Here is a 15,574-nt window from a genome sequence, read left to right as displayed (position 1 = left end):
TGGGTCCTGAGAAACTTGTGTGGAGAGTGAGGTCTGGGGGGGTTCCTGCAGCCGTCATCTTGCTGAGGTCACCTGGACATGCAAGGTGGGGCGGTCACCCAGAGGCGAGGAGATCTGGTCCCCCTCCTGCTAGCCTCAAGCCAAGCAGAGCGGAGCATGGTATCCCTAAGGGACACAGTTTGGGAATCTGCAGAATCCCAGTGGAGACTCGTTATGTCCCAGACATTACCAGGGAGATTTGTAGGCGAGCTTTGTCCCAAAGCACGAATCCTGGGTTGAGTATTAGTGGCCAACGGAAGTCCCCCATGTCTGCCTCCTAATGTGCTCCCGGGAGTGGGCGACTCTCCTGAAAAATAACACCCACTGCGATAATTATACGCATCAAATCATGTCAAACCTACAGAGCACTTCCACACATGCCCACTAACGGAATCTGAGAGCAAACGGGAGACGGCCAGAGCAAACCCGAACTGTTCCACTTTAGAGTTTCAAAACCACATTTCCCAGAAGCTGAGAGCGAGCTGATTGACTTCAAATCGATTATTTCAGTGCAAGCTGAGATGTGGGTCCTCCCGTCCCCAGAACAGAGATGCTTCCACCGTGAGCATCCTTCTGGAGGTCAGATGTCCAACACTGCTCTCTCTGGGGTAGGATCCAGGTGTGCGCTGGGCTGGCTCCTCCTGCAGGCTCCAGGGGACAATCTATCTTCTTGCCTTTCCAGCTTCTAGATGTGTCCACATTCCGTAGCTCATGGTCCCACATCACACCAACCTCTGCTTCTCTGACTTGGAAACTTCCGCCTCCCTCCTACAAATAAGGGCCCTGTGGCCACCTGGATAATTCACAGTAATCTCCCCACCTCCAGGTCCGTAATCACATCTGCAGAAGCCCTTTTGTCCTGGAAGGTAACACACTTGTAGTTTCCAGGGATTAGGACGTGGACATCTTTGGGGACATTATTCTGTCTACCACGGGGCGGTTGGGACGTGCACACCCTAGTGTGATAGATTGAGAGATACGTACCTATACATGTGTACACTGACGTCAGACAGGTGGTAGATAGGTAAGCAGATAGGTAGCTGTAGACGTATACAGATAGATGACGGTGACATAGAAACAGACACACAGACGCAGACAGAGAGCTTTCTCATCCTAGGTCAGGGCTTCCCAGCCTCACACTCGTGACACTGGGGCTGGAACGACTCTCGGATGGGGGGCGCCCTGTGCATGGTAGGGTGTGGAGCTGTGTCCCTGGTCTCCACCCACCACACGCCAGGTGCATCCTCCCCCAGTAGCCATGACAACCAAAGGTCTCCAGGCATCACTGAGCACCCCGTCGGAGGGGGGGCCAGTGATTCCCTCAGCTCTCCGCCAGCCCACCCTTCTCCCCGCTGCCCAGAGAAGCTGCATCTTCCAGCTCTCTTCCAGGGCAGAGCTTGCCCCGAAGGAGCTGCTCGTTTCAGAAATTGTACATAAGAAGGGAGACACCCAGGAGGACAACTCGGGGAGACATGGCTGGGGAGGCCAGCTGCAGGTGAGAGAAGACAGCTCAGCCTCCTGTGATCCTTCTGCGGCTTGAGCGGTGATCTCGTGAGAGCAGTGTTTCACCGGAGCAGAAATTCGTGGTTCCCGAAAATGGGTGATCACAGCTCCTCGGGTCAACGAAAGGAAGCAGGGTGTTTGCCCTTGGGGAAGACCAAAGCAGCGTGGAGAAAAATTTTGAATCCCTAACGTTCTCTAGGTGTTCATCATAAACAGCTCCAAAAAAAAAAAAGGCTTCATGGCTCTCAGATGCCAAAAAATGCTCCGAGGGGAGTGACCCAGTGGGAGAAGCGTGGTGGGTGGGGTTGGACCATCTCGGTGACCCGCCACGTAAGCTCTGAGGTTCTCCATGGGCATCAGCTTGGGGGAAGCCAGCCCTCCCCTCCGTCCGGACTCTGCAATGGAGACAGATTCCACGTGGACCCTGAAGGTCGTGGCCACGTCTCATGGAGATGACACACAACCGTCCATGCTCCCTCCTGCCCTCTGTCCTCTCCCCACAAAACCACAAAGCGCTATTGTGCTGTGTGTGTGCGCTACCCTGTCAGACGTGCACGGTGAGTCAGCAAGCAGGAAAGTCAAAAGGATGGAGGTGGTTACGTGGGCGCCAGCGCAGCCAGAGACGTCAGTGGCCCCGCGCGCTCCTCCGGGTCTCCTCTGTCTGCGCACCTGCATGCGGGTGTGATCCTGGTTATCTACACGTGGGCAGCAGGTCGCCCCGAAACGTAGAGGCATCCATGAACAGTAGCCTGCTTTGTCTTCTGATTCTGAGGGTTGATGGGATTCAGATGCATTTGTTGCTGGCTAGGACCTTTGGCCACGGGACATTTGCTCAACTGGAAATGTTCTAGAAGACTGTCTCACACACCTGGCCACTGGGCTAAATATTAGCTGACAGCTTGACTGGGACCTTCAGGGAGTGGATGATCAGATTGGATGGAATGTCCCAGAGGGGCCCGTCATTTCTGCCACCAGCAAGTCACTGGCCAGCCCAGAGACTCAAGACTCAAGCCCCTTGGGAGGAGTTATAAAGAATTGATCTCCCCCACAAGAGCGATCTCTGCTCGATAAGGTGGAGCGTGCTTTCCAGAAGAGACACTTCCTTCTTGCGTGAAGTCAAGGTGAGATAGGCTCACGGCAATGGCAGTGCCTTTAGAGGAGTTTACGTTCCTCCAGACTTTAAACATCTAGCTTCTTTCGTGCTCAATTGTGTCAGAACGTACAGGGTGACACCATCTCTTATCTGTACTCTGAACCTCTGGGCTGTTTTCTAAATCCGTCCAGCGCCGCTGGATGTAATCGGGACAAGGCACCGTGGCCGCCAGGTGCCGTGAGCCGTGCGGTTTGCTGTCAGTCATGTCAGGAAAGCCAGCCAGAGTCCACTCTCCTGGTGGGCACTGACACATAACAGAAGGATGCCCCCCCCCCCGGCAGAGGGCCAGCCCTTGAAGCGATGATCAGAGGACAGGGGAATTTTTAGGGCGCCCAACCTCATTTTGTTTGTTCTGGCAGAGATTTGAAGACGGGTACCCATGCTGATCAGAACCTTCTACATGGAGGGAGAATTGGCTTCAGAGGGTGCACGGGTGGACCCCGGGGCCGTAGGTGTCTTGACCTGGGAGAAGGGAGCCTTGTCCACATGTGGCTACGCTAACAGTGGTGCCTGTCCGCTGGGTCCTGTGAGGACCGGCCAGCAGAGACCAGCGGCGGAGAGCGTGGCTCTGTGGACAATGCTGACGTCACAAGCCAAAGAAAACACAACTTCTTAACTGCGTGACCAGAGGGTTACATCGGTCTGCATTGGCTGAGTGCCATTCACTTAATCAACAACGGAGTCTTAAAAGGAAGTCGTGGAAGAGCTAGAACACTTTTGTCCCATGTCCCTGCTTCCTGTCTCCCCCGATTCCATGCCACCCACCCCTAGGCCTAGATCACCCAGCCTTGCTTTGCACAGAAGTGCCAGGAAGGAGCAGAATGGGTGATCAATGACATGCGCCACATTGGGACAACCAGACCTGTTCTCCTGGACTTCTCCTAGGCCCATGGAATGCAGTTTGGCTAAGGAGAAAGATCTTCATCCCTGACAACGTCTCATAAATGGAAGGACACGTTCAACACTGGCTATGGGGAGGCCCAAATTAATAAATAAATAAAAGGTGTGATGATGATTCACTTAGTAGGGCTGTGGTAGTAGGAGTCTTCACCTCCAGGGAGCATGGTGTCCACCCTGAGTCCGACACACAGAAAATATAGTCCCGAAAGTGGACAGAAGGAACAAATGGATGAATGAATGAATGAATATATAGATGGACAGATATACAGATGGATGATGGATGGGTGGATAGGTGGATGAGTGAATGGACGGGTGGGTGGATAGGTGGATGGATAGATGGGTGGATGGACGGATGATTGATGGATGGATGGATGGATGAGTGAACAGATGGGTGGATGGATGATGGATGGATGGATGCATGAGTGGATGGATGGGTGAATGGATGAATAAATGAAAAGATGGAATCCTGGAAGAATCATTCAGTCTCAGTTTTGGAAGATCCCTGAAAGGTGTTATTATGGGTTAAATTTCCCCCCTAAGTAGGTACTGAATTCCTAACTCCCAACCCCCAATTACTACAACCTTATTTGGAAACAGAGTCTTTGCAGATAAATGAGTTAAGATGAGATCCTCTGAACAGGCCCTAATCTAATATGACCCATGTCCTCCAAGAACGGAAACTTGGACGTGTCGACAAACACATTAGAGGGAAGACCATGGAGAGACACAGGGAGAAGACGGCCTCTACCAGCTGAGGAACCCCTGAGGCTCTCAGAACCAGGAGAGAGGACACGGAAAAGTTTTATCTTCACGGCCCTCAAGAGGAACCAACCCTGCCAACACTTTGATTTTGGACTTCTGGCCTCCAGAGCTGTCAGACAATGAATTTCCGTGGCTTTAAGTTGCCCTGTCTGTGGTACTTTGTTACAGCCGCCCCAGGAAATTCAGACAGAGGCCATCCTACGTCTTGGATGGGCAAGAAACTTGCTACAGACAGAACAGCCCACCTCATGTCCTAATGGCTGCAATGGACAGAAGGACCCTCCGTTCCCCGCCCCTGGCCTGTCCTCTGATCACACAGAAAACCCATCTCCGTGTGAGCCCCATTCAGATAACTGAGGGTGGTGAAGGCAATCTTGATTTTCAGGTTAAATGAACCTCATTCTTTCATGAGCTCCCAGACCCTTGGGCACCTGTTCTCCTCTTGTGGAGGAGCCTTCAGAGTCAAGATGGTGGGCCACCCTCCATAGACTCCATTCACATGGCTGAACAGAGGTAAAGGCAGGGAATAAATCTATTAGTGGGAGGGGGCCTCAAGGGGCACCCACTACTGGTGTACATAGTTTTATAGGATCCTGGATTAAGAAAGAAGATTGACTCTTATGAGGAAGGAAAGATCCAAGTGGAGGAAGATGAAACTGTAGGGGAAGGAAGAAAAAAAATTTGTTGGCCTCTGTCCTCTTAGGTTCTGTCCCTGGGGTCCTGCAAATTAAACTCACAGCAGCTAGAGTAATAGGAAAGAAGAAAGCAGAGTTTACACATGCAGTACGTGTACATGTGGGAGAAACTCAGCAATGAGTAGTGCCTCCAAGGGATGGTTAGAATTTGGGGTTAATGTACCTAACTTAGTGGGTGATGGAGAAGGGGAGAAACGGCCCTTATGGGAAAACAAATGTCTTTTGCAAAGGTTAGTGGGTTTTTAGGAGAACAAACAGGAGTTAAGAAAATGTGTGATAATGTTTGTCTACACAGATGTAACTGATCCTTCCACCTGCTTCACAGACATAAAATCCCCTGCAGAAGGGATTTGTTGGGGGAAGTTTTATTGCCTTCTCCCTTCAGGGGGAGATCCATGCTGAAGAGGAATTTATAAAACCTTATTTCTCAGAAATTGCTGCTTTGGATCAGATAAGGGAAGCTCCAAGAAGACGTCTTTTTTTTTTTTTTTTTTCCTGCTTCTGTTGAATCTCAAATGTCTTAAAATAATCTTGACGCCAATGTAGCGCATATCGAGGCGGCATATTCAGACCCCCTTCACCGTCCTGGGCTGAGGCACCTTCAGGAAATGTGGGAGCCCCTTGGCATGAGCTGGCCAAGAGAAAGAGGGACTCTGGATGTGGAGGGGTGACTGATGAGGTCCAGGACCTTTTGTCTGGGATTCAGTCAAGATCTGGGGTTCTAAGCTTTGCACAGGATATGGGGAAATTCTCCAGGGATGGCGAGCAGCCACTGCTGCTGGCTAAGACGGAGGGGCTGATCTTCAGGACTGTGCCACCTGGGGTCTCAGTTCCTTCTTAGCCCCTCAATCCCTCTGTCTTGGGCTCAGAGACCACACTACATCTCTGAGGTGTGGGCACAGATGGGGATCCTGAGCACGAGGGTGTCATCAGGGCCGTGCCTGCCCTTGGGACCCTTTGAAGGCTCTTCCTGGGCCACCAACCCCTCTTGTGTTGACAGAGTTGTGCCGAAGAGGGGACAAGGCCTGCACCTGAGGTCCTAGGCATCGCCGACCCCACGCACCAAACCTGTAGGACCTGCCATGTGTCCCCAGAGGACTGAGTCCTTGATGGTGTGGTATTGGTTGAACTAGACAGTCTGAGAGGACCTGGACCCAGCCTGGGTCCTTGGAAAGGGATTTTTACCTTCTCAGGTATGGAGACCTCTAAAAATGATAACTTTGTCCAGGAAAAGGAGTGAAGCTCTGACACAGGCTACCGCATGGATGGACCCTGAACACAGGATGCTCCGTGAGAGAAGCAGACACAGAAGGACACACAGGGTGTGATTCCAGTTACAGGAAATGCCCAGAACAGGCCGATCCACAGACACAGAAGGTGGGTAACTGGGGCCAGGGGGAGGGAGGAGTGACTGCCCATGGGGACAGGGTGTCCTTCAGAAAATGTTTTGAACATTGTGACAGTTGAACACTGTGACAGTTGAACATTGTGAATGTGCTAAATGCCATTGGATTGCACATGTTTAAAAGGTGATTTTTCACTTAGTCATAAAAAAGAATGAAATAATGCCATTTGCAGCCACATGGGTGGACCTGGGGATGGTCATGCTAAGTGAAGTCAGACAGAAGCAAATACCATATAATATCATTTATTTGTGGAATCTAAAAAAAGTCACAAATGAACTTATTTACGAAACAGAAAGCAACACACAGACATAGAAAACAAACTTGTGATTGATTACCAAAGGGGAAAATGGGGGAGGGATAAATTAGGAGTTTGGGATGAGCAGGGACACACTACTGCGCATAAAAGACATAAACAACAGGGTCCTACTGTGCAGCACTTTGCTGTACACCTGACACACTGTAAATCAACTATTCTTCAACTTAAAAAGATTATAAGCCTAAACGAAAACAATAAATAAAACAGTTTGCAATCCAAAAAAAAAAAAAGAAGGGACTTTTTGCTTGAGAATTCCACTTTAATAATTTTTTTAAAAAACATAACAAGCCTACAAAAAAAAAGTGCCCTCATCTTAAAGGAACCGCTGGGTGAATTTTCTCAGGAGGACACGCCCTGGTAGGCAGAACCCAGGGGAAGGACTCGAGTACCGCCAGCTCCCCGGGGGCCCGGCCCCCGCCCCCGCCCCTATTTCCATCCCACTTCGCAATCCACCACCCCCTCCCTTTCGCCAAGTGCATGACTCTTTCCAAAAGCTCAGTCCCAGATGAGACTGTGAAACTCTCAACAAACACCATTAAAAACGAGCATCATTAAATATTTCGGAGAACGTTCCTTTCCCGTCCCGTCCCCGGCTCCCAACTCTTTCCAGTCACAATCCATTCCTGGTCCTGTCAGTCAAAGGAGGAACTCTCACTGGTCATCTGGAGACACAGGAGAGACAAGGGCGGGAGATTCATGGTCAGAAGAGGAAGCGGGGTGGAGGAGACCTGCACAAGTGGCTTTTTCTCCTTTAAATTTAGACTTTATTTTTGGAGCACTTTTAGGTTGACAGCAAGCTTGAGTGGAAAGTACAGACAGTTCCGATCTGCGCCCTGTCCCCCCCTTGAGAGTTCCCCTAATTATTAACAGCTTGGTCCAGGCTGCTGCATCTGTGACAGCCCATGACGTGGTGTTCATGCATGGCCGGTAATGCAAGGATGGTTATCAGCATGTGACGAACAAGATGTTATTCATGTGTGGACACGTTGTTATTAACTGTTGAGATGTTATTAATATACAGATACATTATATTTTTTGCCAAAGGGGGAGGTAATTAGATTTACTTACTTATTTTTAGAGGAGGTACTGGGGATTGAACCCAGGACCTTGTGTACACTAAGCATGTGCTCTGACACTTGAGCTATAGCCTCCCCACCTTGGATACATTATTATTAACTAAACAGCTTCATCGGAATTTGCAGCAGGGCTCACTCTTGGTGTTGTGGATTCCATGGGTTTGGACGAATGTATAATGGCACGAATCCACCACGATGCTATAGTGCCGAGTCGTTTCACTGCCCTAAAACCACTCTGTGCTCCATCCGTTCACCCCGCCCTCTCCCCTAACCCCTGACAAGCACTGATAATTTTACAGTCTCCAGAGTTTTTCCTTTTCCAGAATGTCACAGAGTTGGAATCACACAGGAGGCAGCCTTTTCAGACTGGCTTCTTTCACTTAATAAGATGCCTTTAAGTTTCCTCCAGGTCTTTTCATGGCTTGATAACACATTCCTTTTCAGGGCTGAATAGTATTCCACTGCCTGGATGGAAACAAGTGGGATTTTTTTGTTGTTGTTTTTTGCTTTTGTTTTATTTAGAGACTTTTTTTTTTTAATTTTTGATGTACAATATTATTTAAGTTTCTGGGGTACAATACAATGATTCACAATTTTTAAAGGTTATTCTCCATTTATAGTTATTATAAAATATTGGCTGTATTCCCCATGCTGTACAATCTGCCCTGGTAGTTTATTTACTTTATACATAGTAGTTTGTGTCTCTTAACCCCCCGCCTGTATTCTGCCCCCTTCCCTTTCCCTCTCCCCACTGGTCCCGCTAGCTTGTTCTCTGTATCTGTGAGTCTGATTCTTTTTTGTTATGTTTACTACTTTGTCATATTTTTTAGATTCCACATATAAAATGACAACATACAGTATTTGTCTTTCTCTGTCTGACTTATTTCACTTATCAGAATGCCCTCCAAGTCCATCCATGTCATTGCAAATGTCTAGTTTTTTAAAAGACCAACTATTAAATGTCCCTGGACCCATCTGAGCCTCTCTCACACCCCTATCCCATGGGACCATCGAGTCCCGAGCAGAAAGGGGCTTGGCCGACAAGGATGGCGGCTACACTGCGCACTCAGCTTGAGTCTGCATTGCAACGAGTAAGCACAAAACACCAAGACACCCCCCCTGCCCCCAGTATAGACATGGCTTTCTCTGCCCGCCCCTGGGGGCCCCCAGGGGTCCAGCCTGAGGCCTCCCCAAGCTGGAAGACCCTGGGGGGTTGCACCAGCGCCCCTTAGGCTGAGATTCTGGGCTCAAAAGCTCTTCTCTGGAACCCACGTGGGGTTTCTATCACTCACTTTCCAGTGAGTGTGGACAGGCTCCCCAGATCTGCGTCCTGTGCTGCGGGATGTAGCTATGTTTCTAGGGAGACAGATTCACCCAGAAAATGGGACAGGAAGCAAATTGATGAAGACCCTCTTGAGAGTTAAAAAAAAAATTACTTCACAGGACTAGAGTCAGACAATAATAATAATAATAATGTTCTATCCATCAGCTGGTTTAAGGATGTGTGAAGAAAGCAGCGAACTTTACCCCCAGAGAGCAGCAAATATTCTGTTTCTTTTTTTTTTTTTTTAATCCTTTAATTATGCTCCAAGCGGGAAACAGTCCACTTTTTCAGAAAGAGTTCTAATTTGGGGGCAGGGTGTAGCTCAGTGGCAGAGTGTGTGCGTAGCGTGTATGAGGTCTTGGGCTCCATCCCTAACACTTCCGTTAAAAATAATGATACTAAATAAATGGAACAAGGATCGCCCAGCAATGCAGCTTGACCAACCAGGACCTCGAAGCTGAAATCAGCTCTGCCCCCCTGACAGTGGCACCCAGTCTGGAGAGTCAACCGTGGAAGAAAAACTATAAGGCAGGTCCCATGAGCTGAGCGCACACCCTCTCCAGGAAGCAAGCTGCGCCAATATTTGTTCCTGTTCAATAGCCACTTTTCATCTTACCTTGTTCTGCATTAGGGTCAATAAATATGAACATCACTCAAAAAAAATTAAATAAATAAACCTAATTACCTTCCCCCTGAAAATATATTTTTTTAATTTTTTAAAAAGAAATAGTTCTTTAAAAAAAAGAAAAGAAATAGTTCTAATTTTTGTTCAGCTTCTCAACTAAAAATTGTAGAGGTTGTCAACTAGATGAGAAAATTCATCTTCAGTTTACAAATGAATGGTACGCATCTATTTCTAATTTTACATGACAGAAACCAAAACCATAGTTGACACAAGAGGGTAGCACTTTAAAATGTGGGTTTTCCTCCCCTCCTCCAAAAAATGTGTTTGTTTCTATTTTCCCTTCAATAAGCACTCTCCGATTTACAGGCGGTTTTGTTTGTGAGCTAACTAGCCACACACAGCTACTGAGAACTTGAAGGTGTGACTAGAGCACCTGAGAAACTCAATTCACCATTTTATTTACATTTAAATACAGAAGTAGTGTAATATTTTTTTTTTCTTTTTTGAACACAGCCTCATTGTTTTGGTACATTTCATTTCCATCGTCCATTACTTATGTTATTGCTGTGGTACAAGTCAGGTATACGTTCTGTTCCTGACATCATACTGATAATTTTTTTTAACATTGTTTTATGTACAAATGCTGACATTCTGCATAGACGGATTTAAATAAAATGGATTAGTAAAACAAAAAAGAAGGAGGAGGAGATGGAGAAGAAGGAAATTGACCCAGAAGTATCCATCGATGAGCCTTCTGGGCTCCGAGCCAGTGTGAGAACAAGGCTGCCTGTGTCCTGTGTCGGGGGCTAGCTCTGGGGTCAAGGAGTTGAGAAGAATGTCAGTCAGGAAATGTGGGTCCCTTGGGGGACCCAGTCTGCCCTCCTGGGAGACTCCCCAAACCCCAGGGGATCCTTCTTTGAGTTTCCTTTACTTTCCCTCAACCAATTTCACACACCTAGGAAATAACCAGGCAGTCATTTACACTTGAGTAAGAATTTAACCCACTCCAAAGTGAGCACTTTCAGAAACAGCTCTTCCGATGGCATATAAAACTGTGTTCACCTTGAGGATGCTTCCGTATCAGTGAGCAGGTAGAGTCAGACCAGGGTTTCTCAGCCTGGCATTTAGGGCTGGGTCATGGGGGCTGTCTTGTGCACTGTAAGGTGCTGAGTAGCACCTCTGATCATTACCCACTGGATTCTATCAGCACGGCCCACCCAGTGTGACAACCAGAAGTGTCTCCAGACTTCACCAAGTGTCCTGGGGTCAAAGGTCAGGGGGTTGCAGCATTGCCTTTGGTTACTAACCACTGGCATAAAAAGATGAATAGATAAGTAAAAGGAAAATAGATAGATAGATAGATAGATAGATAGATAGATAGATAGATAGGATGGATGGATGGATAGATAGATAGATACATAGATAAGATAGGTAGATAGGTAGGTATGTAGGTAGATAGATAGATATGTAGATGTGTGGTTGGGTGGATTGAAAGTTAGGTAGGTAGGTAGATAGATAGATAGACAGATAGATAATATATACATAGATGAGAGATACTCATAATAAATAGATAAGAGATATTCATAATAAATAGGTGACAAACATTCATCATACACAGATAGACAGACAGACAGAATCTTCCATGCTAGGTCAGGGTCTCTGAACCTCAGCCCTACTGACACTGGGGCTGGATGACTCTCTGTTGGGGGGCATCCTGTGCACTGTGGGGTGTGGAGCTGCATCTCTGCTCTCCCCATGCCATGTGTCAGGAGAGCATCCACACTTGTGATAACCAAAAAGATCCCCCAACAGTGACAAGTGTCCTCTGATCTGAGGGGTAAGGCTCTGGACTACATGGACACAGGGCAGGACAGACATGGGGGGATCAAGGGCCGGTGGCTACAGAAGCATCTTGATGGTAGTTGTGGTTGGCATCCACATTGAATTGACTTTAAGTAGATGGATCACCATTTATGACGTGGGTGGGCCTCGTCCAATCAGGTGAAGGGCTCAATTGCCCAATAAAATGAGGTTTCCACATTTTATGAAAGCAATTCTGTCTCAAGAGGACAAAATAGAAATCCTGCCTGAGTTTACAGCCTGTCAGCCTGCCTTGCACATTTTAGACTCATCAGCCCCCACAATTGCCAGAACCAACTCACTACAATAAATTTCTTCATAAATAAAATACACATGTGAATCTATATGCACCATCTATACATAGACAGTTGATTGTCTAGTCATGAACTCTGTGATAATCTGAGAATTCTCCTCCTTGCTAAAACAGATTCTAGGAGCTCCAGGTGTCCCTGGGCTGGTGGCTGCCTCCCTCCCGTCTCTGCTTCCGTCTCCACGTGGCATCTCCTCTGTGTCTGCGTCTCTCCTCTTCTGTCTCTTCTAAGGACACTGTCCTTGGATGCAGGGCCACCTCCTCCAGGAGGACCTCATTTTACCTTAATGAATAACAGCTACAAAGGTCCTATTTCCAAAAGAGATGACCTTCACAGGTCCCGAGTGGATATGAATTTGGAGGGGCACTATTCAGCCCAGGACAGGTGGTACCCAAACAGTAAGTGCCCACCACATTGGGGCACCACCGGGAGCTGGTTGGGTCTGAGGATGGGACCCCAGAAGATTCTCGCACCTGCCCACAGGATGCAGTGCAGAGCCACCTGGTGTCAGCAGGTCCACACCCGTCCCAGCACACGGAGGGGAGGGGCATTGACCTCTGTTGAGGTTTAAAATATCCCATTGAGTCAAAAGCATATTTTCTAACTTAATTTCAAACTCCTAATTTATTCCTCCCCAGCCTCTCCTTTTTGGTAACCATAGTTTGGGATTAACAGAAACAAACTACTATATATAAAATAGATAAACAATACAGACCCGCTGTACAGCACAGGGAACTCTACTCCATTTATTGTAAAACCTATAATGGAAAAGAATCATAAAATACATATATGTATGTATGTATATAACTGAATCACTTTGCTGTATACCTCAAACTAACATTATAAATCAACTACACTTCCATAAAAAAAAAATTTTTTTAAGTATGTTTTCTTTCCTCTTAGGATTGAGCAATTCCATTCCTAAGTATGGACGCAAAATAATTGAAATTAGGGGCTTGAACGAATGGAGATCTGCTTCCCGTGTTGGTCACAGCATGATTCACAACAGCCGAGAGCCAGAGACAACCCAGGTGTCCGTCTACGGATGGACATCTGAGCAACGTGTGGTCCATCCATGCAGGGGGTTATTACTGAGTCCTAAGAAGGAAGGGAATTCTGACACACATGGGTAAACCCTGAGGACATGATGCTCAGGGACAGAAGCCAAACACAAAAGAACAAATCCTGTGTGATCCCCCTCATACAAGGTCCCTAGAAGAGTCAGATCCATAGAGACAGACAGTAGATGGTGGGGCCAGGGGCTGCAAGACGAGGGTGGGGAGTGAGTGTTTAACAGGGACAGAGGTTCAGTTTGGGAAGATGACAAAGCTCTGGAGACGGATGGTGGGGATGTTTGCACAACAATGTGAATGCCCTTAGTGCCCGTGATTCATTGCACTTAGAAATGACAGAGGGCGAGGGTAGAGCTCAGTGGTGGAGGGCAGTTAGCATGCACAAGGTCCTGGGTTCAATCCCCAGTACCTCCACTAAAAAGAAAAATAAGTAAATAAATGTAATTACCCACCCCTCAAAAGAAGAAAATTAAAAAAAAAAAAGATGGAGGTGGTCGATTTTATGTTGTGCATTTTATCACCATTAAAAATAAATTTTATTAAAAGACATGTTCTCCCTCTGAAATATAAAAAGAGTTTTATTTTAGGGGAGGACCCCAAATTGGAAGGAAGGACCAGACGTAGGAACAGCCACCCGCCCCTAAACTCTCAGACGTCCCTAAAGCATCAGAGAAGTGCCTCCTCATGGCCATGGGTCACACACTGAGCAAAGCTGGTCCTTATTTGGCATCGAGCCTCGTCTGGTATGACGTTTAGCCATGATGTGTTTCCACTCCCACTTTCTGTGGGCCCTACTTCCCCTTTGTGGACGATGCCTGTGGAATGAGCCTTTGGAGATCGGCTGCAGGGACATAGGCGGGGTGGCAGGGGGATGCCTTTGTGGGCGTTTGTGGGATGTGTCACCTGCTCTGTAGTCACAGCCACATCGTCTCCCCGGCGTCACCGCCGGCCTTCCCACCAGCGTGTCTTCTTGAAACAGTCCCACCACCCACAGTCCTGACTCACCGACACATGTCAGGAGGGCCAGGGGTCAGCAGTACGCACACATGGTATGTTTCGGGGCCCAGGGCGCCGGAAGCCCGGAGCTGGAGCAGGCACACCGTGCCAAGCAGCCTGTCCATCAAAGTCCCCGGCTGGTGGCATATTTAGGAATCTGTTGCCTTTTTCGAAATGCGTCCCTTGCTCTGCTCCAAATTCACACTTGCTTTCATACGCAATGCTCACTACTTTCCTTAAAGGTACCCCCCTGCCCTGACTGTCGACACGGCACTGGGACCTGCCCCCACAGGTGAACGGCTGACCCTCTAAAAGGCATGAAAAATGTACATTGCTTTTCCCACCAAAATCGCACCTTTTCTTTACTCTTGCTTTAATCACGACGTGAGTGTTTCCTTCTCCCCGCGACAGTGGCCGGGACGCCCATAATGCTCCTCTAAAGCACTCGGGCACGTTCCGAGCAGCTCCGGAGGTGTTTTGGCCGTCTGCCTTCATCCCCACTTAAGTGGTAACGAAAAAGAAAGAAGGGGAAAAAAAACCCTGTAAGGCCTTTTTCCAAAAGACCCCGAGGCACAGGTCGGAACACACTTCGAGCTTCATTTATAGAAGTGATTTGCAGTTACAGCCCATGGTGCGGGAACTCTAGAATGAGCCCCAGTCTCCTGGCACCGAAATTCTTGACCCTGAAAATTGATATTTTGCCCCAAGAAACGGCCCTCCCGGGAACCGCCGCTGAAGCTGACTCACTGAAACAGGCCTTTGTAACCTTCAGAACCACAGGCAGCCCTTAATCTACTGGCTCACAGAGGGCTTTCCGGAGCCCCGGGCGGCGCTGCTGGTCTGGAGGGGGAGCGAGCGGGCGGGCGGCAGGCCGCCCAGCGCTCGGTCCCGGGCGCCTGCGGGGTCCGGGCGGCCGCCAGCCTCTCGGAGCGGGCGGCCCAGGTGCATGTGAGCAGGGGGGCGCCGTTAAACGCCCGGGGCAGTAGCCAGACCTAAGCACCTACAAAGGTTGCAGAAAGTACCTCGGGATCAAGGGATTCCTTGATTCCTTAAGCCGGAGACCTGCGGGATTCCCCTAACCTCCGGAGCTGTGCGATCCCGCCCTGAGACTGGGGCAGGAAACTTGACGTTTGCATGTCCAGACCATGCCCTAGCCAGGATGCAGCCAGGCGGCGGGCAGTTGCAGAGCAACTACGCTGATCGCTGCTGCTCCCGTACTTCTGCCCCCGCACCCGAAGCCCCTGGAGTCCCAACACCCACACCCCGGGGGCTTCAGGTCCCTGGGCTGCCCGCTCACTGGTCTGTTTCATGTCCATGGAAAGACTCCGGGTGGAAAAAGAAATTAAGTTTGCGGCCGCTGTTGAGGTGTGTTCATCCTGAGAACCCTGTGTGTGTATGTCTGGCAAAGGGAGACACAAGTTTTCCTGGTTATGCCTCCACTGGTTATTTTTTCAGTGGGCAAACCAAACAGTCCCTGACTTTCTCCATCAATATTTTGTCTGCATCAACAAAATGCGTACAGGATGCAGTGGAGG

Source organism: Camelus dromedarius, chromosome X, assembly GCF_036321535.1.
Source record: "Camelus dromedarius isolate mCamDro1 chromosome X, mCamDro1.pat, whole genome shotgun sequence".
NCBI lineage: Eukaryota > Metazoa > Chordata > Mammalia > Artiodactyla > Camelidae > Camelus > Camelus dromedarius.
This window is presented reverse-complemented; position numbering follows the sequence as displayed.